Genomic DNA, 23,609 nt, shown 5'->3' with positions numbered 1-23,609 from the left:
TGCAAGACCTGATTTTTGCCATGTGACAGTGGAAAGAAGGTGGAAGCTTAGGCAACTAATTGCTTCTTTCCAACGCCAAGGCTCAGAAGCATATCTAATGTTTGCGGCAAAACCAAAGGTTATTACTGGAGGACAGGCTAGGATGTTTTATTCCGAAATCAAGGCAGGTGAATTTCTAGCGGAACTTACTGAACAGCACAGGGCGAAAAACAACAGAGGAAAAGGTCCTTCCACTGGCCCAAAGGGTAGACACAAATAGCAGCACTAAGAGTGTTATTAGTCTTGGTAAGGGAAGGAGAAGGAAGCAACACTACAATCTACAGCAGCCACATATAGGTCATGTGTGACCTATTTGCCTGTAGAAGGTGGGGGAGGGAAGACAGTGGGAGGGGGGAGACACGGAGGGGTAGGGAGGGAGGGGGGGTGGGGGCTGGTGATGGTTGTTTGGAAGCTACAGCCTGAATTGAGAAGATACAGAGACACAATGTTGTTTTGGTAACTGCACTAGGAGAGGGGAGAACTCATTTGGTGACAAGAAAGGAAACTCTTAGCAAGTACATATGGCGTTAAGGATTGCCTCTATAAATATTTGTGGCCTTAATGATGGAGGTAAAAGGCAGAGGGTGGCTGCTATGCTAAGAATGCTAAGATTAGATGTAATTTGCCTCCAGGAGACACACATTGAGGGGAACAACAAATTTATGCTGGATCAAATGGGTTTTGAGGTGCTTGCCTACACCAGACAAGGTACTAAGACAAGAGGGGTCGCTATACTAGCCAAGAAGATACTCGCGCACTCCTGAGGCGGAAGCCGGGAGTTTTTAAAACTGCTAATTTTTGTAAAATTGTCACTTGTTTACTTGTTGATTTTAAAAACTCACCACTCGCTAGCAAAGCACCAGGGCACTCACCTATACCAACAGCACAGCGAGGAGCGGATCTAGCGCTCACTCGGAGACTACCAATTTCCTGCAAAAATGCCAAGCCGGCGAGGACTGAGACCACGCCCCTGCAGGCCACGCCCCCCTGTCGCACAACTTAAGCGCTGATTTCTAGCGCCTAGGTCAGATACTCGCGCACTCCTGAGGCAGAAGCCGGGAGTTTTTAAAACTGCTCATTTTTGTAAAATTGTCACTTGTTTACTTGTTGATTTTAAAAACTCACCACTCGCTAGCAAAGCACCAGGGCACTCACCTCTACCAACAGCACAGCGAGGAGCGGATCTAGCGCTCACTCGGAGACTACCAATTTCCTGCAAAAACGCCAAGCCGGCGAGGACTGAGGCCACGCCCCCTGCAGGCCACGCCCCCCTGTCGCACTACTTAAGCGCTGATTTCTAGCGCCTAGGTCAGATACTCGCGCACTCCTGAGGCGGAAGCCGGGAGTTTTTAAAACTGCTCATTTTTGTAAAATTGTCACTTGTTTACTTGTTGATTTTAAAAACTCACCACTCGCTAGCAAAGCACCAGGGCACTCACCTCTACCAACAGCACAGCGAGGAGCGGATCTAGCGCTCACTCGGAGACTACCAATTTCCTGCAAAAACGCCAAGCCGGCGAGGACTGAGGCCACGCCCCCTGCAGGCCACGCCCCCCTGTCGCACAACTTAAGCGCTGATTTCTAGCGCCTAGGTCAGATACTCGCGCACTCCTGAAGCAGAAGCCGGGAGTTTTTAAAACTGCTCATTTTTGTAAAATTGTCACTTGTTTACTTGTTGATTTTAAAAACTCACCACTCGCTAGCAAAGCACCAGGGCACTCACCTCTACCAACAGCACAGCGAGGAGCGGATCTAGCGCTCACTCGGAGACTACCAATTTCCTGCAAAAACGCCAAGCCGGCGAGGACTGAGGCCACGCCCCCTGCAGACCACGCCCCCCTGTCGCACTACTTAAGCGCTGATTTCTAGCGCCTAGGTCAGATACTCGCGCACTCCTGAGGCGGAAGCCGGGAGTTTTTAAAACTGCTCATTTTTGTAAAATTGTCACTTGTTTACTTGTTGATTTTAAAAACTCACCACTCGCTAGCAAAGCACCAGGGCACTCACCTCTACCAACAGCACAGCGAGGAGCGGATCTAGCGCTCACTCGGAGACTACCAATTTCCTGCAAAAACGCCAAGCCGGCGAGGACTGAGGCCACACCCCCTGCAGGCCACACCCCTTTACCCCCTACATCATGTGCTGTCACCGGAAGAGCAGCGGACGAGCGCAACGGGAGCGCCGTTTGCGCGCCGAAGGCACGCCTAAGGCAAGCCCGTCTGCGCCCGTCATCGCCACAACATCGCCATTCGCCAGTTCCCCTGGTCTAACCGTGCCCCACATGCCCATACGGTACGACCGTGAGGAACTCCTTGCCATGAATGTTAGTCAAAGATGTCCTGATGCTACAGATGTCCTTGGCCACTCGCAACTCCAGTGCAACTCCTGCCATTTTTCTACCGACAACCCAACCCGCGTTCGGGGATACCGAGGCATAACCACCACCCCGCCCCTTACGATACTTCAACTTAATGTCAGGTCACTCACCAAACACCATCTAGAGGTAAACTCGCTCATATTGGATGAAAACCCAGACATCCTCTTCCTCTGCGAAACGTGGTTACGAGATGGCACATCTACCATCCCCAACCTTACGCTCCCAGATGAGTATCACTTGGCCACCCTAAACCGCGATACTCGAGGCGGTGGCATCGCAGTAATCTATAAGAAGCACTACACCTGCTCTTTTACTAAAGAAACTCTCCCTGATTGTGAATGCGCCCAATTCAAAATTAGCACTAGCCCTCAATTCACAATGTCGGGTCTATACATCTACCGCCCACCTGGCCCTGCTTCCAGGTTCATTGACGCCCTCCTCGAGACGTCTACCTCGCTCATTACCAAATCCGCCAACTTCACTATTCTGGGCGACCTCAACCTGCATTTTGACCTAACCAACGATCACACTATTACCAATCTTCTCACCGATCTCTCGGCTTTGCAGCTTAACTCTCTCATTCAGGCTCCCACCCACTTAGCCGGCCATACTCTAGACCCGGTCTTTACCAACATCCAAGAGGCAGTCACAGAAGTCCCCACACCTATGGGATGGACGGACCATTACCTCATCAAACTAACCGTCCCAGCTCCAGGACGTCAGTTTAAAACTGAATCCAACAGTCGCCTCAAAAGACCATGGCACAAACTCTCCGCCCCTATTTTTCATGAAACCCTAGGAGTATTTCATTGGGAAGCCAATCAGGATATTGACACGACCTATACCTCCTTCAATAACTGGATCACAGGTGGACTTGACACTCTCATTCCAGCCAAACTAACCAAAGGTCGATCCACACCTTCGAATCCCTGGTATGATGACACCCTTAAAGCCATGCGCAAGGACTGCAAAAGAGCCGAGCGTCAATGGAGAAAAAACTTTGACTGTCAGGATAAAGCTAACTATTTATCCAAACTTAAAATATATCACAAATCCATCAGCACTGCCCGCGCAGCTTTCTATGCTGACAAAATCAGTTCCAACCCGAACCCATCTAAAATGATTTTCAAACTTGTCAAAGAACTTCAAAGTCCCAGGTCACCCTCTCCAAAAATTGCATCCAATGAACAATGCGAACAGCTGGCTACATACTTTGTAGAGAAAGTCCAGAACATCTACAAAACTTTTTCGCAGAACTCTCCTCACTCTGGGGAACCCAAGAACCTAACCTCCACCATCACCCCTCTTATCCAAATCCCTGCCATCACGGCTACCGACCCGATTAAACTCTGCAAGAAAGTGAAATCTGGCTCCCCTGGGGACCCTTCTCATTTTCTGGACTCGCTTGACTTCTTCCTACCCCCCATGATCGATATTCTCAATCTCTCTTTTACATCTGCCACTGTACCTATAGCCTGGAAGCAAGCTTGGGTATCACCCATAATCAAAAAACCCACCCTGGACCCATCGAAGCCAGAAAACTTTCGACCCATATCCCTTCTCCCCTGGATATCTAAAATAGCAGAAGCCCACGTCAACGACATTCTCTCCAAACATGTGGACCTAAATGGAATTCTGGACCCATCCCAAAATGGCTTCAGACCGGGCCACAGCACCGAATCTGCCCTCTTGGCCACCACCGAATATCTCCGGACGATTCTAATCTCCGGTCAAAGTGCTGCGCTGATTCTTCTCGATCTCAGCGCAGCCTTTGATACGGTATCACATGACATCCTTCTGAAGCGTCTTGAGATGGCCGGGGTGTCTGGCCTTGCTCTAACCTGGTTCCACTCCTTTCTTAAGGACAGATCCTTCAGGGTGTCAGCCCCCCCTTTCCTCTCAAAACCTTATCCGATAGCACAGGGAGTTCCCCAGGGCTCAGCGTTGAGCCCCTCCCTTTTCAACCTATATGTTCAGCCTCTCGCGGAAGTGGCCAAAGAGTGGGGGCTCACGCTGGTATCGTACGCCGACGACACCCAGCTGGTCGTAACCCTCACTGAAAGCCCTTCCAGCGCAGCGTCCAGGTTCAGAAATGGCCTGGCAGCAGTGGCACAATGGATGACGGACAATTATCTCCAACTGAACTCCGGGAAAACCGAGGTGCTCCTTCTTGGCAGAAACATCAGCCAATGGAACGAGCACTGGTGGCCGTCATCCCTTGGTACCACCCCACTCCCTAAATCCAGCGTCAAAAATCTGGGAGTCTGGATGGATGCCAATCTCAGCTTCCAGACACACACCAAAAAGGTGGCAGCCACCTGTATAGGTCTTCTGAGGAATCTCAGGCCTATACTCGGCTTTTTTGATTCGAAGGTTCGCCAGCTGATTGTCCAGGCAACCATCTTATCACGCCTGGACTACGCGAACGTCCTCCTCCTAGGTGCTAACAAAGCAGAAACTGCTAGGTTTCAACGAGTCCAAAACGCGGCGGCTAGAACGCTGGTCGGTCTTCCCCGCAGATGCTCAGCCAGAGCCACCATCTTCAAACTCCACTGGCTGCCCGTGGAAAACAGAGTAAAATTTAAAGCTCTCATTACAATCTTTAAAATTGTCAAACAGGGAAACCCCCCTCTGCTACAAAACCTGACCTGCCCCTATGTTCCTAGCCGTGAGCTGCGCTCCTCCAACCAACTTCTTCTGAAAGTACCCCGAATAAAATGCTGTCGCACTGGAGGTCGCTCCTTCAAGGTCCTGGGACCCAAGCTGTGGAACGCTCTTCCTCTTCACATACGTTCCATAGAGTGCCTCTCGGTCTTCCGTAAGGCAATCAAGACCCTCCTATTTCCAGCCCTCTAGAGTAGCTCCCAGATCCCCCCCCCTCTCCCCCTTCCGGTAGGGTGTGTGTCTGTCTATCAGCGCCGGGACGCCCCATTGCTGGGGTAGCTGTTGCGCTTTACCAAACCCAGAATAGAATAGAAGAAGGGAGGGTTGAAAGTTAAAAGGAAAAAAGAGGACCAGTGGGGGAGATGGGCAATGGTCGAAGGGGAAACAGCGGCTGGAAGCGGTATAATCATTTCTATTCATGGCTCCATGGATGATGAACCAGATGTTTTTGAATTTCTAGACACGGAACTATCACTGTGGCCAGAACCCGTAATTTGCTGCGGGGATTTTAATATCAACGGTCTGGCTGGTTTGGGTATAACGGTAGGGTGTGTTTATGGGGGTCGGAAGAAGAGGACATGCAAGGCTATATGTAATCTAGCACGACATAATGCACTGGTGGATGTGTGGGCCCATAATAACCCACCAGGGACAGGTAGTACCTATTACTCAGCGCCACATAGGATGGTGGCCAGGCTAGACAATTCTTTCATTTCAAGCCCTTTGATAGATGGTAGTCAGTTGGAAAGGCTACCAAGGATACTATCGGATCATTATCCGCTTGTGTTAACACTGCCACTTGATATTGGAGGGAAAAAGGTTTACACATGGACTTTTGATAGAGGGCTTCTAAGGGAAGAAGGATTTATTAATCAGATGCAGGAATGGATAGCACTTTTTTGGGAGACTAACAGGGGAACAGCCTCCTCAGGTATGCTCTGGGATGCGTTGAAGGCCGGAATTAGAGGGGAAAGACTGAGCTACACGCTGCAGAGGGGTAAGAAGGAGAAAATCAGGATGGACACAAGGCTTATAGACCTGGCAGGGCTAGAAGATCGTCTAATTGTTGCCATAACCAACCAAGATTCAATAGATGAGATATTATTAAAACTGGAATGAAATAAAGCAGAGGCTAGCGAAAGCATGACGAGGAAGGTGGCGGGTAACTATCTTTCTAAAAAAGGAAAATGTTATGAGTATAGCGAGAGGGTAGGTCACTTGCTAGCAATTTGGACAAGACAAAATTTGGCAGCAGGCGAAATAAAGAAAATTAACGATGGGGTAGGTGGTGTTTTAAATAAGGTAGAAGACGTACGGGAGGTCTTCAGGAAATTCTATGCAACCCTCTATGATCAGAGCCTCCATAACACAGACTGAGAAACTATGGAATACTTGGCAGAAATACCACATGCAGTGCTAAATGAAGAGGGGAAAGAGGATCTAGATCTCCCACTGGCCCTACAGGAAATACAAGAGGCTGTGAATAATCTCCCATCTGAAAAAGCTACAGAACCGGATCAAATTCCGGCAGTGTTTTATAAAAACCTTCTGGGGTACACTGGGGAAAGATATGCACGAGTTTCTTAGGCAGGCACAGTTAGGGATCTCAGTTCCACACTCCTGGGCAGGCGCAGATATTATAGTGATACTGAAGAAAGATAAACCTCCATTAGAACCAGGGTCCTACAGGCCAATCACGCTTATGAACGCGGACGCCAAAATATTTTCCAAATCACTGGCACAAAGGTTAAGCAGGGTCATTGAGAGTCTGGTTAGCACCTCACAGCACGGGTTTATACCAGGGAAAGTGACCACCCAACACACAAGGCAAATAATCACCATTTTGAATGCTGCAGGGGTTGCAGGAGACCCTGTCGCAGCCGTATTCCTTGACGCGGAGAAGGCCTTCAAAAGGGTCTCATGGAACTATCTTTGGAAGGTCATGGAATGGTTTGGTATTGGTTGGGATTTTATTAAAGCAATCCAGGCTTTATATATAGAGCTGACGGCGAGGGTAAGAATTAATAAAGGCTATACAGAGGTAGTACAGATAAAGCGCGGGACAAGGCAGGGCTGCCCAGCCTCGCCTCTCTTGTTCGCTTTGTATTTGGACCCTATTTTACGAAGGTTTGATGGTAATAACAACATCCTCCCGGTCAAGCTGCACGGAAGGGAACACAAAGTATTCGCTTACGCGGACGATGTGGCTATTATTACACCGAATCCAGGGAGAGCCATAGTAGAAATTGAGCAGGAGGCAATTAACTTTGGGGCAGTGTCAGGGTATCTGATTAATAAGGGGAAGACGCAGATTGTTCAAAATAGGTTTTCAATACATCAGGATACTAGAGTGGTGTCCGAAGCAGTATATCTAGGGATAAAAGTGACCGCTGATTTAGACAGACTGGTGGAGCTAAATATGGAGCCTTTACTAGTAAAGGTAAAGAAAAATCCTGAAAGGATACACAATCTACACTTAATTTTGATGGGCCGAATAAATGTTATTAAAATGATTACATTCCTGAAATTTTTATATAGAGCCATTCCGTTATTTTTTGACCACTCATGGTTTAATAAACTAGAATTAATACTCAATAGGCTTATCTGGGCGCAGGGGAAATCTAGGAGAGCGTATCGGCATATCACACTCCCTAGGGAAAAGGGGGTTTGGGGGGCCCCAGACTTTAGGCTTTACTATTGGGCAGCGGCCCTGCAGTATTTTCAGGGGTTGATAGGGGGCAGAGGATTCGAGCAAGGGGAGGGAAGACCTGGTTTCACAAATGTATATAGTGCACTGGTGGGTGGGGAGGCTGAGAACGGCTTTTTGAACACAATAGACTTCAGCTATTTTAAGCACACAAAGTTTAAGACACTAAGAGTGGCATATAATATTTGGAAGGCAGTATCAAAAAAACTGGGATTAGGCAGATATAATTGATACACTCGACTGTACATGAACCATTCACTCCCAGGGGATATTTTTAGGGATACAGTTATGAGGGATTGGATAACAAGGGGATAAAGAAGGTAGGGAATCTTCTGGATCAGGGGGGTATTCTACAGTTTCAGGAACTACAAACAAAATTTAAACTATCAGGTAGTAGCTTCTTTAAATACTTACAGGTAAGAAGCTATTTTGAAAATAAACAGGGAGGTCCACTAGGATTTGGCCAATGCCGAATAATGGATTATATAGAGCGAGGTACTCATTGCACAATTCGGCAGCTATATGCAGAACTCTATGTATTTAAAAGCGGCAATAGGGAAAAATATGCCAGAAAGTGGGTAGAGAAAGTAGGTTCTCTGCCTGAGGGATTACAGACATCTCTAGGCCTGGGACGTACCGTTTTATGCTCAGCGACATTACAAGCGCAGCACTACAAGACACTCTACTCGCTTTATCACACTCCTGCCAGAATTGCACAATGGGGCGGTGTCTCGGGAACAACCTGCCCGCGCTGTGACGCAAGCAATGCAGACATTGTCCATATGTTCGCGCTATGCCCACAATTGTATTCTTTAAAGGTGGCAATTGAGAAATTCACGGAGGATTCATTGGGAATTGAGGTCAAATTCTCAGCTGAATTAATAATATTGGGGGTGATGAAAGGGGTAGAGGGTCTTCCTACAGAGTTCCTGTTTATGGCAGCTGCAGTTTTTAGGATTTGCATAGCCAGGGCGTGGCTCGATAGGGCTCGGCCAACCTTTCAAATTTGGATCGCAAGGTTCCTCTCTACTTATAATTTGGAGAAGGCAATATATGACAGGAAGGGACGAAGAGCTAGAACACTGGGGGGGGAAGATATGGTGACCTATAGATCAATGGAAAAAAGGGCTTGATACCTGAGCAATGTCTGGTGCTGCGTCTGGGGATGTATCTATATTTACTGTTTAGTAGTCTTTACTAGAGAAGTTGTTCTGGGGTACTAGGGTTATATTGCATGTTTAAACTGCCTCCTGGTTAAAGGGAAGATGTGTAATGGCTTTTTTTTTTCTTTTGCTGGGCTCGACGAAACTGAAAGTGTATGTGTAAAACTTTTTGTATTGTTTAAAAAATATTTGTGTCATGGTATATTTTGATTAAGTGTGCTGTAACACTTACTGGAATATTTGGAAAATATAAAACTTTTTAATAAAAAGAATTTAAAAAAAAAGAGAGTATTGTTATTGCACCCTTACTTTCTTCTAAAGAACAGTTAGTTGCGTTTCTGGGATTAACTGAATTTTATGCAAAGTTTATCCCAAATTATTCAGTTAAAGTTGATCCTTTTAGATGTTTGCTTAAGAAAAATGCTACATTCTTGTAGTCTAATGAAATGTCTGAGGCATTCGAAAAATGTAAAGAAATTTATTGTAACTGCACCATGTGTAAAACCTTTCATTCCAGGAAAAAATGTATTGTAATGGTTGATGCCAGCAGTCTAGGTCTTGGTGGCGTCTTACTACAAAAAGACAATTGTAACAAATGGATTGTAGCTTACGCTTCGAGAGCCTTAAGAGAAGCAGACAAATATTACTCAGTTATCAAAAGGGAATTACTTGCTTCTGTATGGGGTGCTGAACACTTTAGGAGTTTCCTGAGGGGTAGTGAGTTTGTAATTAAAACTGACCATAAACCACTTGTATTTAAAAAAAAATAATAATAATATTTTTATTGAAAAGGTTTTTTCACATACAGCACAGCACAGTAAAGCATAACAATGATTACCAATAAAAAACAAGAACAAAGAACATAGTAGCAGAAAAGAGGCTCCAAACCTAAATTGGTTCCCAGATATTTTTCCCCAGCCCCCTTGCCCTCCTGCCCTTCCTAGCGTATATGCCTTTTTCTAGGTTATAGACACCCAGGAGGTTTGCCAGCCATTGTTGCATTGCTGGTGGAGTTTTATCGAGCCAGGTCCTAGCTATCGAGAGTCTTAGAACAGCCATGGCCATGAATAAGAACTCCCCATAATTACCATCCCACTCTGTGTTTACCCCGAGTAATATCAGGGGAGAGATGAGAGTGGTACTGACCCCTATTGAATGGACAAGGAAGAGTTCAATATCTTTGATAAGTGTATGCAGTTGTGGGCAAGTGGAAATATGTGTATAATGTCTGCCTCTGGTGCATTGCATCGCGCGCAAGTAGTCCCTGAGGTACCTCCCCACTGTGCTATTCTTGCCAGGGTGAAATAAAGTGAATATAGCGTTTCATAGTGCTGGACTTGTAATGAGGCTGAACATAATACTGAGATACCTAGATCCAAAGATTCTTGAAAGCAGCCTACCTCGATATCCAGCTTACTAGCCCATTTGGTTCCATATTTCTCCAAGTCATCTGGTTTTGTGGTGCCAAGACTGTGTAAAAACTACGAATAGTACAATCCCCGGCCTTTTCTATGTTATCCAAGATACCATTATTAGTAAATCCTCCCTGTTTATTGCCCAGGAAACTCCGAACCTGTAGGGCCTTGAAAAAACTCTGCCTATTGATGCCAAATTTAGTCTCGAGATTCGCAAACTGGAGAACACCATCTGTGCCCCGCACATCCCCTACCTTCACAATCCCTTTACCTGCCCAATATGCCATAACTGAGTCCGTGAAAATCAACGGTGGTAGAGATCTGTTTTTAAACAACCGCGTATATCTATTGAACCTCCCCAGACCAAATTTCTTCAAAAAAGCAGCCCAGATTCAATGGGCAGCCCAAACTGTCCTAACCCTCGTTTTCTTAAAATAGGAGGAATCGGCGCAATTAAGGAGCAATTCTCCGTCTCTGCGCCCAGTATAGTTGCATAAACTTCTGTCGAGGTAAACGTAATTTTAGGATCCAATCTGCCCCCTCCAATCAGGCCTTGCATATAATGTAGAGCTGCTTCCCAGTAGTACATCCTTAAGTCTGGGGCTCCCCAGCCCTCCTCTAGCCCTGGGGAGGGTAATCAACCTATATGCCCTCCTTGTCTTTCCATGAGCCCATATGAATGTATTCAAAACTGCCTCTATTCCATTAAAACATTTAGCTTAAAAGAATAACGGTATTGCCCTAAAAAGATAAAGAAACTTAGGAAGAATTATCATTTTAATTATATTTATGCTTCCTACCAGAGATAAATGGAGATTATGCATTCTCTCCAAGTCCGAACTTACTTTAGACATTAAGGGTGCCATATTCTGTTCCACTACCCCCTCTAGATCTGCGGAAATCTCAACCCCTAAATAAAGTGCAGAGCTAACTATGCGGCTATCATTACAGACGGTATAGGAGCTTTTAACTATCTGGGTCTTGGCCTTGTAGAGCCTATAACCTGAAATCTGACCGAACCGCTGCGCTTCCAATTCTATCTCCCCAATGACTAGGGCCGGATTCGATGTGACAATTGCCACATTGTCCGCGTAGACCAACGTCCTAAATTCCTTATTACTTATGTTTATGTTTACAGCGGGGATATTTAGGTTCGCTTCTAGTCTACGCAGAAGTGGGTCCATGTATAACGCGAACAGCAGTGGTGATGATGGACACCCCTGCCTGGTCCCCCTGTTAATCTGCACCAAGGCAGTATATCCCCTGTTAATCCTGATCCGGGCTGTAGGTTCTTTATACAGTGCTTGAACAGCCAAGATATACCCTTCCCCTAGGCCATACCATCTCATTACTGCCCACAGGTAGTCCCAAGAGACCCTATCAAACGCCTTTTCTGCGTCTAAGAATAAAGCTGTGATATCGTCCCCCGGGACTCCCGTGGCGTCAAACAGAGTAATTACCTGTCTGAGGTGTTGGGTGGTGCCCTTCCCTGGTATAAACCCGTGTTGTGTAGGGCCGACCATTCCCTCGATCACTCTAGCTAATCTCTTTGCTATGATTTTTTAATAGAGCTTTGCGTTCACATTCATCAAAGTAATAGGCCTGTATGATCCCGGAGCTATAGGTGGCTTGCCTTTCTTTAAGATAACTATAACATCGCCCACCCCCCCCCCCCCCCCAGGATTTTGGAGCTGAGTTCCCTTACTAGGCCTGTATTACAGTATTTAAAATCTCAGCAATGAGCACTTCTTGGAATACTTTATAGAATTCACCCGGGATCTGGTCTGGGCCTGCTGCCTTTCCCAAAGGAAGGTTCGCTAGTGGTCAGTTCCTTCTTGGCTAAGTAATTAGCTGCATTTTTACTAGCAATACTTTCAACTGCTTCAGCTTTTAACGAGATAATTTTAAATAACTGTTGTTCCAGGGACATATTCTGTTGGACTAACAAAAACAATTCCTCCTCTGCCTTAGCAAGTTTTTTAACTATTTCCTCAACTCTATCCCTCTCGGATTTCGGTTTGTGAATCGAGTAACTCAATGTCTCCCCTCGGGTTCCTGCCTTGAATGCATCCCAGACTGTGCCTGTGGCTGCACTCCCTCTATTGATCTCCCAAAATCCTTTTAGCCACCTATTCATATATTCGATATATCCATTGTCCTTAAGTAAAGCTCTCTCGAAAGTCCAGGTGTTTTTCTTGCTACCTACCCCATTTAATTTCGTAGTTATAACCAGTGGATTATGATCCGATACTATTCGGGGGTATCTCTCTATTTGGGACCTGCTCAGCAAGGAGTTGGATATTAAAAAATAGTCTAATCTGACCAATCTAATCTGACCAAGATTTTATGTGGTGCTGAAAAAAATGTAGTATCCAATTGTGGGTGCAGTCTTGCCCAAAGATCTGATAATGAGTTATGCTGTGCCATAGCCACTAATGCTCAATGTGTTCTCTTCTTTCGGCCGGAATACCCTCCCCCTACTTGCAAATCTGAACCTGAGGGCCTATTAATGTTGAAGTCCCCACAGCATACAATAGGTTCCTGCCACTGGGCTAATTCCGCATCCAAGTATTCAATTATATCAGGGTCATCCTCAGTAGAGCCATATACCTACACCAGTGTGAACTTAACGCCCCTGAACTCTATTTCCACTATGACCCATCTGCCCCATTGGTCTTCCTTTTTTTTAGTTACCAAAATATGCCTCCCTTTACCCAAGATAGCCACCCCTCTAGTCTGGGAGCCTTTCTTTGTTTGGGCTAGCAATGAAAATCCTAGCTGCTCCAGCAGGAATCCCTTTCCTCCCTATATATGCATTTCCTGGAGACAAACAAAATCAAGTTGCATCGTTTTAAGCAGTGCAGCTACCCGCTGTCTTTTATGAGCATCGTTCAGCCCACAAACATTACTTGAGGCAATTCGGCATGTCATTAAAATACATTATAAAGTTTTTTCTGCTTTGCTATCAGTTTTCCATATGAACCAAAGAGTAAAGTGCCATGCTGTATGTGCTGAGAGTGCCCCCTTCCCCCACCCCCTCCCACTCCCCCTCCTGACCTCCCCCTAACCAGCTACCCCTACCCTCCCCCCTCCCCCCTACTGGCAAATAGGTCATGCATGACCTATGTGTGTCCGCTTCAGAGTGCAGCTGTTGCATCCTCCTCCCTCTCCCTTAAACCAAACAAAGTCTTATGCATAGCCCAAGAACTCCTAACCCCAGCCTGTTACATACCCTTCCAATTTTAGCAGGTGCATGCATCTTATCTAAAAGCCCACTCAGCCTTGTCTTTTACCAAGCTTATCACCCCCCCTTATGACCACGTAATTCCTCCATGTATTCCTTTGCTTTAATTTCAGAAAAGAAAATTTTCACCTGCCCTCTATTGACCACCTTTAATTAAGCGGGATAGAGCAGGTATGTCCAGCGCCTGAATAGGAGCTATTAGCTGTTTCAGCCTCCACCTTCTTTCTACGGTAACGTGACAGAAGTCTGGCCTGGCGAAAAAAGTGATGTCGTTCACTGAACGCTTGGCCTCCGGTTTAGCTTTTTCCAGAATTTCCTGTCTTAATAGGTAATTACCTACGTAAACCAGTATTGCTCGAGGTCTATCATCCTGCCTGCTACCCGGCCCTTTCCTATTTACCAGTGGAAACCGATGCACCCTTTGTATCTAAATCTCCCACTGCTAAGCAGATGATTCGGGAAAGGCCCCCTTCAGTAAGTTTACAACAAATAGTCTCATGTCCTGCCCTTCGAGTCCCTCCGCCACCCCTAGCAGTCTTATGTTGTTCCTACGCTGCCGGTTTTCATAGTCCTCAAGTTTCCACTGCATATCTTCGGCCATCTTCTGCTGTTCCTGCTTAAAAGATTGAAAGGTGCTGAGGTCGTCTTCCAGCTTCCCTGTCCTATCTTCAACTTGTGTTACTCTCTCCGTCACCACCTCATAAAGTTTATTCATTTTTCGTAGAGAGTTCTGGATTTTCTTAGTCCCTTGTCTGGCCCTGCGACTCTCCACTCTTGCTTCATTTTGCATTTGCTTCAAGGTGCTGAAGAGTAAGTCTAATGAGGCGGGCTGAGGGGAGGTTTGGGGGTGAGGAGACGGGTGTTTCCCTTCCGATACTTGTGGGGTAACATGATCCTGGTATACCAAAGAGGTAGCTGAGTAGTCCAAGCTAATTTTTTAGAGGGATCTGAGGGGTTTCCAGAAGGGTTACCTTTCTTTCTAGATCTGGGCTTTTTCTGCGTGGTTTTCTGGGGGAACGAGCTACTGCCAGTGTTATTTGAAGTACAATAATAAATCTGTAGCATTGATTTGGGGCGGTGATTTTAACTAGTCATTGTGCAAAGGAAGTAGCACTAACAATTGTGGTATCCAGGATGAGAGTGGGAACAATTCAACGCACTTTGTACATACTACTATGGGTGATCGTATGAATGAAATAATGGCTGTCACAGATCTGGGGTTTGCAAATGAACGTGTTAGTCCTCCGGTCCCTTTTTCTACTACTTTTAATGGGAGAGGATTAAATAGCACAATCAATTTTATACTTGCCTCCCAGAGTATTACGCCAATACTGTGTAAATTCGAGACAATTGCCAATGCAGCCAGTGATCATTTCCCAAATAGCATGTCAATAAGTAGTCACTCCCCCATGGTAGAGACAGTTTATTGGAGCCTCCTGGACCAACAATCTTTGCTTCTGGATAGACTTAATGGTTTCTCCCTAAAATGGGGTAAGGTGGATCAAGAGCTAGTAACGAGTAATGTGATAAAGAAAGCTCTGTCTTCCTTGTATACCTGTCTTGATTCTACTCCCCTGAGCAAACATTGTCTGGTTATGCCATTATTACCAAAACGATTAGTGAGGAACTATTCTGCAAAAAGAAATCGAAAGGGACCACTAGGGAGGGATGGTTTAACACTGATTGTACAAAATCCTATACTAAACTAAAGGTAGCACTAACCAAGGAAATAAGAGATAGGAATGAAATTGTAGAACTAAGGAAAGCTTATAACTTGGCATTAAAAAAAAGCAACGCCCAGATCAAAGATAGTTTATGGAAGCAACTGCATGAGAGCTGCTCCATGAAAGATAGCGCTACCTTCTGGAGAATAGTTAAATCTCCTTTTCTCCTTGATGTTAGCGATCTTCCAAAACTCGAGGTAGCGGTAGACGCTAATGCCTGGGTCCAACATTTTTCAAACATTTTTAGACAAGAAGCAGATAGTACTTTGGGTACATTCGATCCCCCACAGCAACAAGTTATCCCATACAGGTAAATTTTGTCCACAAAGAAGTGATAAACGCCCTCAAAATATCAAAATCAGGAAAAGCACCAGGCCGCGACGGGGTTCCAGTGGACCTCTTCAAATATAAATTAGACTTATGGTCCCCCATTTTAACAAGAGTTTTGGAAGCAGCTAGTAAGATTGGATTAGTTGAGTCCTGGTCCACATCAATCTTGGTGCCGATTTTTAAAAAAGGCGACCGCAATAGTCCGGCCTGCTATCGGGCCATATCGCTTCTGGATTGCATCGGTAAAGTCACTGGCCGAATCCTTTTAGATCGTCTTCATGTTTGAGCCTCTGATAATAGTATAATATCAGACTTACAATATGGCTTCCGAGAGGGTCCTGGTACAGTGGACCAAGCTCTGAACCTCTCTCTTTTAATGGGGAAGTACGTCCTAGCGAAGGGAGGGTTTCTTCACATGGTTTATGTAGACTTGACAGCAGCCTTTGACTGTGTCAGTCATTCTAAACTGTTGACAACTATTTTAGCTATGGGGGTGGATCCTTTGCTGGTGAATTTTTTAAGGGAGCTCTATTCAGGGACTTCGGCCAGAGTGAGATATGGGGAAGGGGGAGAACTCACTGAGCTTTTTAGGATAGGGAGGGGGGGTCAGACAAGGGTGTGTTCTGGCCCCCTTCCTATTTACACTATACACCAACGGGCTGGAATTAGAGATGGTGAAAGGCAGCCAAGATCTGCCAGCAATACGTCGTCTGCTAATTCCAACATTACTGTATGCGGACGATGCTGTCATCCTGGCAAGAACCCCCGTTCAGCTCCAGCGATCACTAAATAGTTATTGCAGCTTTATGAGCTCCCTGAATCTTAAAGTCAACATAAAAAAGACATACACCATGCATGCTGGCCCAAGATAAAAAAAAATCAAAGATATATTTGTTAATAATTCTAGCTTAGAGTCTACGACATCTTATCCCTATGGCCATTCAGACTAGGAAATTAGTATTTCTAAGGACTATGACAGCATTGGTGGCATTTGCGCAGAAGTTAGGAAAGAGATCTCCTCAAGAAATGTTAAAGATCTTCCAAGCAAAATGCATCAGTGTTGCCAGTTATGGTTCAGGCCTATGGGGGCATCTAAACACCGACGACCTACAGAGAGTAGAGACTACTTTCCAGCGATACCTTCTCGCACTCCCCCAAGGCACCACGACATACGGATGCCACTTAGAATTAGGGCTGGATCACATTTCAGACACCTTAAAAATCCAACCAATGATGTTATGGCGGCGTATCTGGACCACTGAACAGTGTGTGCTAACCCGCAGTCTTATAGAGGAATATATGGCACTCGATAATATGCAAAAGATAAAATGGTTAGCTTAGGTAAAGTCCTTTTTTGATCATTTAGGCCTTCTTAGGTATTTCACCGACCCACTTACTATTTCTGAATTGTCGAGAAAAGAGTTAAAAAAATTGTGTCTTCTCCATTTAGGTGAGCTCTGACTGACTCAAGAAATGGGGACAAGCTCAGTGCAACACTTGTTATCCATTCAAACTACCTTTTCGATCCAACCCTACTTAATGTATAATTTGAACCAGTTTGAAAGACTTTTGCTAACTCGATTCAGATTAGACGTCTTCTATCGGTTGATTTTGTTTCCCCAGCAGAACGATTAGTCTAGGATTCTACCACCTTGTCCGTGTGATTGTATCTCCCGACAATCTACAATCCATATACCTTTGTGCTGCAAGTTCTACGAAATCCCATGTAGACGTTGGCTAATTCCAATACTAAGAATAATGGGGCTTCGAACCTGCCGCCCCGCCTTTTTAGCACTGCAATTGTTGGATAATGAATTATTTGCTAAATCCATTGCTTGTTTTTTTAAATTTTGTGTTAATTACCGACCCAATCTTAATTCTAACTAAATGCTGCTATTATTTATGTTTGCACCAATCATGTAATTTTTTTAAGAAGTTTTATTGTAAATATGTTTTATGTGTACTTTTATGGCTTTCTACGAATTATGGAAACTGAATAAAGATGAATTTGAATTGAATTGAATACTGCCAGTTTCAGTATCACTTTCAATGTCAGTTTCACTAGACAAGAGGGACTCAGAGTCCTCGTTTGCAGAGTAAAATTTATCGCCTTCTGGTGAGCCTGCCCCTGCTCTCACTCGGGCCCCCTCGTAATTGAGTTCCTTAGAAATGAAGTTAAGGCTCTTCTGAAGGGTAAGTGTTGGATCGCTAGCCCATGAGGACGCAGCGCCGTGTGGGTCATCCGTATTTGCTTCTCGCGCTTGCTTCCCTGATTCCCCCGACACACCGCAACCGTGGTATGCTGCCATAGGGGTGGAATACCCCTCAACCAGCGCTGTTTGGACCAACCCGTACCTCCTGAGGCCATCTGCGGTAGTATCCACATCAATCAGCGCTTGCCATCTACTCTCATCCAGGCACTCGATCCGGCAGCTCCTGCTATTGCATAGCAACGCGTACTTCTGTGACCACGAGGACGGCATTGGTTTCGGTTTCGGCCCTGCTGCCTGGCTCAGATCTGTTCCTGCCGGCGCATATCAGCTCCGATGCTCCTGGAGGCTCCGAAGGTTTTTCCGGCAAAAGCTTCTGTCAAGGTGGGTTGGCGCATCTGGTTGTCTCTGTTGTCTTTGATGTTTACTTTACCCCAAAGTGTTTTCTGTGAAGGGGGATCTGTGCTGTATCCAAAGGCTGAAACGGGGGCAGGGGCCTCACTTTTCTTGCCCTTCTGCTCTCCACCCTTCTTCAGCTGAGTTCTCCTGGTCGCCCTGATGTTACTGCTGGTGCTGGCCTTGGCTCTATGCCCGGTACCGGGGATCAAGGCCGCCTTCGTTTCGTCTTTCCCTTTCGGAGCTGCGTCCTTCTGGTCTTTAGCATCTTCCGCTAGCTTAGCAGACCGTAGCGACATGGTGAGTGGCCCCTTGATCACTCTTGCCACGAGACTTGTTACGCCAATTTCAGCTTGGGTGAGCAAAAAGTTCAAAAGATCCCGTACTGCAAACCAGGGCCGGTGCTTTCCTGGGATACTGCCTGTAGTTTCTCTCTTATTGAGGGCATATAGCATCTCTATGCCGGTCAAGCTGTCTGGGCTTCATTCTGCATGAGAGGGAGTAGGAATAGGTGCAACTGGTAGCTACAAACTATTCGCGACCATCTTGCCTCAAACCACTTGTATTTTTAATGTCTCCTGGTGGAGGTAGATCTATGTTGGCACGTTTGGTTAGGTTATCGTCAAGATTGCAATCTTTTCAGTTTTGTATTGAGTATGTTCAAGGAAAGGCGAATATAAATGCTGACTGTATGTCTAGACTACCTATCATTAATGAATGGAACTTTCAGGATGATGATTGTGAAGTAGCGTTCACCACCCATGATGTAAATTTATTACATGGTGGAAACTCAGTTTTGTGTGAGGAAATTTGGATATCAGAAATGGAAAAAGATGTCGAAATAAATACCGTTAAGAAATACATTGTGCAAGGTTGGCCAGAACTAAGGAAATTGTCAGGTGATATGATGAGTTTTGCTAAAATTCATGATGAGTTAGCTATTGAAAAGGAGTTAGTCATGAGAGAGGATAAAATAATTCCTCCTTTTGCTTTGAGAGACACCATTATGGAGATTGGTCACGAAGGACACCTTGGAATTTCTTTCACTCGGAGACGAATTAGGGAAGCATTTTGGTGGCCTGGAATAGATTCCTCTATCGAGCTTTTTGTACGCAAGTGTACTAAATGTTCCAATAGTGATAAATCAGCAGTTCCTTTGCGTGTTGAATCTCATCCTGTCAATTTTCCTGTTGGATCATGGAGGAAATTAGGTCTAGATATCATTGGTCCATTCCATGTTATACCTAAGGATGAATGTTTTGGTATCGTCTTAATTGACTACTTCTCAAAGTGGCCAGAAGTTAAAATGGTCAAAGAGGTCACCTCACAAAGTTTGATAGAGTTTTTAGACAGTATTTTTTGCAGAGAAGGAATTCTGCAAGAAATTGTTACGGATAATAGTCCCCAATTTGTCAGCAAGGAAATTGAGTCATTTTTTGAGAATTGTGGCATAACTCATAGGAAGATTGCTGTGTTCCATCCAGAGACCAATGGTCAGGTGGAACGTTTTAACCGAGTTGTGAAGGAGGCTGTTCAACTACCATAAAGGGAGGTCTCAATTGGCGCAATGCTTTACAGTCCATGTTATTAGCTTATAGATCTTCTCCTAATTCTGTCACTTTGGCTAGTCCATTTGAACTCTTGAGGGGACATAAACCAAGCACTAGTCTTGTGCCATGGTGGTTAAAACAAGGCTTAAGTGATGACAAATTATCTGCTATTGACTATGATATAGTTAGGCAAAGGGTCAAGACTTATAAAGAAAAATTTAACTAGTCATGGATAAGAAGAGAGGCTCTAGAAGTAAACAAAAGATTGTTATCAGTGATCTGGTTTGTTTAAGAATGAAAGAGAATGTCTCTAAAGATTCTCAATGTTGGTCAGATCCAAAGGAAGTCATAGAAGTGTTCAACAATGCAGTGAGAATAGAGGGAGGAAGTGTTTGGAACATGAACAGAATCTCATTTTACAAGGAGACTGATCATTCGTCAAAAAACCCTAGCAAGAATAAATTTTTAGATGATGTACACGTTGATGTTTCTTCTAAACAAATCCCTGGTGTTTCCCATTGGTACAGCGATTCCTCCAGGAGAAAACGGGAACATCACTGTCCTGAAAAATTCAAAGATTATGTTCTGAATTAGTATTTGTTAAAAAAAAATAATAATAAAGGAGGAAGATAAGTTGTATATAGGTTTCATCTGCAGCGTGGTTTCCACGAGCACACCTCTTCCGTGCTCGTGGAGTATCACGATCAGTGGAATGTTCTCGTTCAAGGACAGGGATCCGGGAGGCAGTTGAGTGGGTGTTAAAGTTTATCATTATGTAACTTGGCTTGTATTGATGAAGATGGAATAAACGTCTCTGGGAACTTTCACTATGTTTTCCTTTTTATTCTAATTGGATGCATGCAGCTTTTCCGACACATACCCTGCCAACTTAGGGCAGTTCAGGCTGGACTGTTCCCATGAGGCACAGTGTCAACACTGATTTGCATATGGCTGGGTCTGAACTGGAGTGGCAAAGTGAGCTAAAGAACGATGATGAATTCAATCCAGATCTGTTAATGGGGGTGATTGTCTAAAATGTTACAGCGCTCCGTTCATCATCTCCTTGTGTTTGCTTTGTTCGCCCTAAGTTGGCAGGGTATGCTGAGACGTGGGTCCCTTGCTCACTTTGCCACTGGATTCAAGCTAGCCTTGCTGATGAGGTGTGTTGCACCAAAACCGGTCCAAGGATGCTTGTTTCTGGTCCAGGGAAAACCTGGCTTGCCAGTACGGGCTGGACTGTTCCCTTTAGGAACAGGGTCAACACTGATATGCATATGGCTGGGTCTGAACTGGAGTGGCGGAGTGAGCTAAAGAACGATGATGGATACAACTCAAATCTGTGACTGGGGGTGAGTGCCTGAAAAGTTTCAGTGGTCCGTCCATTAGCTCCTTGTGTTTGCTACATTTGAGCACGAAGCCATATTGTGACAAAAATAGGAAATAAAATGACATGGGCCTGATAGAAAATGCCATGAATTAAAAAAACAATTAAATGCATAGTGCTCTTAATTAAAGCAAAAGGAAGGTTTTGCAATAATAGTTTTTCACTCTTTCTTTTTACAAAATAGAAAACAAAATAGCTAATGAAAAGTTTGTTAATAAGTCTTCATGGTTGAAGTCGTTTTTTTCTTTTGCTATTTCAATGATCGTAAAACGTAACAAGCATTTGCAATGCAATAGGTCTCGCATTTGTAAAAGTTAGAGCGGTTGGCATTTAAAATGACAATGTATTTTACTTTTTTTTTGCAGTGGAGTGTTTGCAAAGCAGTATTGCCATTGGTATTTTTAACATCAACGTCTGTACCTTTAACAAATGAGAAAGTGTTATAAGCTGAACACATAATATGAACTAAAATAACAGCCAGACTGATTTGAATGCACAGCTGCAAAGTAATACTGGCATTCCTTTCGGAGTACATATTGGAATGTAAATAACAGAGTGGGCTATGGCACGGCTGGTGTTATACTGACTACTGAAAGTAGGCCAGCACTATCGGGCAACCAACAGTGGTCTAGCACGCTGCAAATGTAGGACGCAAATTCCACAGCTGCCAGGAAATAGGGAGCACTAAACCGGCAACATTTAATTTTGCTTGGGGCTTTTAATAAGGAGGCACCAGGCATGTCTGCAAGATCTGAGAGAGCCTTACAGGTATATCTGTGACTATACCTTGGTAGAAAATAGATTTCAGTGTCTCTGTGCCCCCCTTTCCGTCTTGTACTTCCAGACTGCTCCTTAATTTCTTCTTCTATCCCACAGCGCCGTTCCAGAAGGCAGGGAAAGAGAGAGAGGAAAGGTGGAGAATAGAGTGAGGAAGTGTAGAGAATAGAGGGACAAGGAGAGGAGAAAGAAGGGGGTGTCACTATGGCATACATGTTCCTTTAAACAAGGCCATATACCACAGTGCCGTTGCATAAGTCATGGAAAGAGAGAGAGGAAGGGTGAAGAACAGAGGGACAGGGAAAGGAGAAAGAAGGGGGTGTTGCTGTTGCAAATGTGTTCCTTAAAACGTGGTTATATACTTAGCAGCTATTTTTATTTAGTGTGCTGTGATTGGCTGATTTTTCACGAATGTGACGCAAATACTGAGGGCCTCATTTTTTAAAGCCTTGCGCCACCGGTGCAGCACTTTTTCCCATGTTAAAAGTGACGCACCGGCAGCGCAAGGCCTGCATAAATAAGGCCCTTAATATTTTACTACGTTCAGATCCACAAAGGTGTTTGGGAGTGTGGAGAAAGAGCATGGAGAGTGCAGCGATTGGGAACAGATGTTAACTCATAACCTATTTGTGCCCCAAAGAAAGACGAAAGAGAAAGTAGAACAGGAGATGGTAAAAAACGAGGATGAAGAGTAGACAAGAGGTGGAGGGAATGTTGGGGGGGAGGAGGGACTGACGACAGAAGCCATGAAAAGCTATGAAGAGGGAAAAGAAAAAACAATTTGCAGACTGGGGCGCAGTAGTGTAGGAGCCAGGGAAGGCTGTCAAATATAGAATTATAAGAGGAGAACTGGGAAGAACGGGATGTTATTCACCGACAGCTTCTGCGTCACATCTCGTGGCTGAGAGTGAAGCTCGTCCTGCCAATGACATCCCTTAGAATCGCAAGATGAATAGCACCCCCATTATTCACAGATGCGAATCTGCCATTTTATGTTGTATAGTGACCCCCCAAATAATTAATTCCTGCACCTAACATACAAGCAGCGGCAGAGGGGGCATACAAAGTGTAGTAAAGAACGGGTACACAAGTCTCACCTTGAGTTAGCAACTGGCGACTGCCGGCCTCTGGGCACTGCAAGTCCGGCACCAGACTCAGCTGACTGGGTCACATTACCTGGAATGGTAACCCCAATGCACCATGGGAAAGCAACGCTTATCACAGAGTTGCTCTATGCGCGGACGAGGCGGGACAATGGATATGCAGATGGTATGAGCACGGAGGGCAGCGATAGAGAGATACATTTGTGTCTAAGGCATGTGAAAAGAGGTGTGTTGGTTTACACCTACCATGTGCATGTTTTTTTTACAGATACAAATTTCGCAACTGAATCTAGAATGGGGGCTGGAAAGAGGTGAACGGTTAGTTGACAAGTGTTGCCGGAGGCAGCGGACTTCGCCTGTTATTGTCCTGGCGATAGGACTGGGTAGACCCAGCGGGCACATGCCACAGCCTCCCACAATCAGACAACCAAAAGTGGACTATTTACTGACTTGGTACAATTAATTAAAAACCATACGGATTCCTTATTCTGTTTAATATACTCTTTTAGTAGTTCGGTTGCCTGGC

General features: G+C 45.0%; 1 protein-coding gene across 1 annotated transcript in view; it reads right to left on the bottom strand.

Annotated features, from left to right (window-relative positions):
• LOC147663065 (uncharacterized) overlaps positions 1–23,609 on the bottom strand; it is a 246,011-nt gene that overhangs the window by 109,411 nt on the left and 112,991 nt on the right. The window lies entirely within an intron of this gene.

The sequence above is a fragment of the Lissotriton vulgaris genome, unplaced genomic scaffold (assembly GCF_964263255.1).
Source record: "Lissotriton vulgaris unplaced genomic scaffold, aLisVul1.2 SCAFFOLD_1062, whole genome shotgun sequence".
Classification (NCBI taxonomy): Eukaryota; Metazoa; Chordata; class Amphibia; order Caudata; family Salamandridae; genus Lissotriton; species Lissotriton vulgaris.
Note: the sequence above shows the minus strand (reverse complement) of the source record. Positions and strands in the feature narration are given on the sequence as shown.